This window comes from Meleagris gallopavo, chromosome 11 (genome assembly GCF_000146605.3).
Source record: "Meleagris gallopavo isolate NT-WF06-2002-E0010 breed Aviagen turkey brand Nicholas breeding stock chromosome 11, Turkey_5.1, whole genome shotgun sequence".
NCBI lineage: Eukaryota > Metazoa > Chordata > Aves > Galliformes > Phasianidae > Meleagris > Meleagris gallopavo.
The window spans coordinates 4079057-4081634 of NC_015021.2; positions in this window are offsets into that span (position 1 = coordinate 4079057).

Here is a 2578-nt window from a genome sequence, read left to right on the forward strand (position 1 = left end):
ATCCAAATAATATCATTGTGTCATTGTAACCCGTGGTTGAGTGTTATGTGCTACTTCCATGATTGAGTATTTGAAATGTAAAGCCTGTGCTCTGATTACGATTTGTATTACTGTGATGTCTATATACTTGAACCACAGACCAGGATCCCCTTCTACTAGACTCATAAACAAAAAAACATTGCTGTTCCTAGAAAGCTTACATTTTGAGTGTTTGGCAAAAGACTTAAAACAATGGATAAATACAAGAGCACAAGGAAAGAGAGGTTTTTGGAGGGAGTTGGTGTTTGGTTTGTTTGTTTTTTAAGATTTTTGTACACCTTGCAGCAAGAAAGAGATGGCGCTGAGCTTGCTTGCTTGCTTTTCAAATATCAGGAAAGTATGGGAAATAGTGTGAACGTACTAAATTGAAAAATTTGAACAGCAAACAATAGAAGTTGCCACATTGGCTGAGTGGAGCAGAAGGGAGCCTCTCAGTGCTGAATGAGGGGGAGCAAATAGGGGAAGAGTAGCCTGGAAGTCCCAGAAGAGTGAGGACTGATCTGTTGGTGCAAAAAAAGGAGACTGTAGGATAACTGAGGTTGGGTTGGAAGGGGTTTTTAGAGGGTGTCAATTCCAACTTCTTGCTCAGTGCAGCAATAGGTGATTGGAAAGGAGGAAAGATCATTCAGAGCTGTGAAGATTATTCTGGTACTTCTGAATATCTTGAAATTGCATTTGCTATCCCAGTCAAAGCTAGAGAAGGCTGCTGCAGTAACTAAGGTAGGAGGGTGGAAAAGGGGTTTAGCTTATGAAATATAGGAAGATAAGCACATTAAAGAGAAAAATAACTTGATTCTTATCCCCAGGGGTGCTGAATGAAGCCTGTCAAGTTTCGAGTTTTACAGTTACTGAAAACATAAGTAATGGCAAGGCCTAAGGAGACAGATAAAAACAGGTTTAGTCATCTTGAAGCTGATACAACAGCTAGATACTCTTGGAGAGGCTTCAGAGTGACAGATTAACCTTTTAGCTTGTTGAACAGGTCATGCCTCTGGTACAGAGTACACCTCCAAACTGTATCAGAGTGAAATTACTTACAGGCCATGTATTTTTTCAAGACTGGGTGGCCCAGTGTTTCAAGAAAAGTTCTGTGGAATGTTGCTGACAGTTGAAAAGGAAATGGCTGTACCTGTGTGTTCCTATGGTGTCATTGCAAATGCATTACAGCTGCCTTTGTGACTGAGATCAAGTAAGCACAAGAAACAAAAGATGGTTTAACGACAACACAGGAGAAAATGCCAAGAGAGTAAAATAGTGCATGTTGTAAATGTACATGTGATGGGCAGCTGGAAGTCGATACGCTTGCTGAGTTCAGGCCTTTAATTCAATTTGGAGATTAAAAAAAGTTGATACGGTGACTGGAAAACAACCAGCAGAGGATGAGAAGTGATTAAAGGAGAGGAAGAGAATAGATAGAAGGGATGTCAGGAAATGGTGTATTAGTATATATCTGTCATTTCTGGAGCATAAGTGGAGTAGGATTAGGTGCTGTGGAGGCAGTGAACATTTTGTTAGTTTAACAGGGTGTATGGGATAGTCTGGAACTTAAGAAAGTCCAAGAAGGTGTTAACTTGGATATTAACAAAGATTCTGGCACAAAGAAATAACCTATTGCATAACCTAGTAATGCTATGCTCTCATTCCCTCATTTCAGCAGTATTTTTAAAAAATTGAAAGTTTGCCACAATGCTATGGTTTTTAATTTCAGATTAACTTATGTGTAGGCTGGAGTGCTGCTCTAACTGGAATTATAAAATCATGCACTCAGATTTTCCAGTGGGGAAAAGTAGTATGTCAAAGTTACAGTAATATTTTAGCATGCAGGCATTGATTTTATTTATTTATTTTAATTTTATTTTATTATTTTTAAATTATTATTATTTTTAGTTTTAAGAGAGCACGGAAGGTGGAAATTGAGAAGTTCTTGGAAATCGAGAAGTTCTGGGGGGTGTCACATCAGGCGTGCTGTCTGTGCAGGAAGGGCAGGGGGAGCACAGGGCTGAACTGCCCCTCAGTTCATAACCAGCAGCGTCCCCTGGGCAGGGAGCAGCTCCTGCTGCATCCTTGCTTGCTGCTGCTCCCCGAGGATGGGCAGCAAGGAGCCGCCCCTGTGCTGAGATTGAAAAGCGGAGTGCCATAGGCCCTGTGCTTCCATCCGGTACAGTGCATCCTCATGGGCTGCACGAAGCAGGCGTCTGTTAGCCATCGTGCGGTGGTGTTTGTATTGTTGTTTTGCTTTGTTTTTTTTTTCCTCTTGCTGTGTAGTTCTCCTGGGCATTCACGTGCCCACAGTATATATTTCAAAATGTTTTAGATTTTCTTCGATATTACTTGTAAGTATTGCAAAAGAAGATCAATTTCGAGAAGAAACGCTGTGCAGAGTTCCAAATTTAGGCACCGTCATTCAAGCACCTGATGAGATTTCCAGATAACGCTCTCAGGCGCTTCTCTACCGCGGTGTCCCCCGGCACGAGCTCAGGATAGCGCAGGGCGCTTCGTTTGCTCTGCGCGAGGCCCGCGGATGGCCGCAGCAGGCACG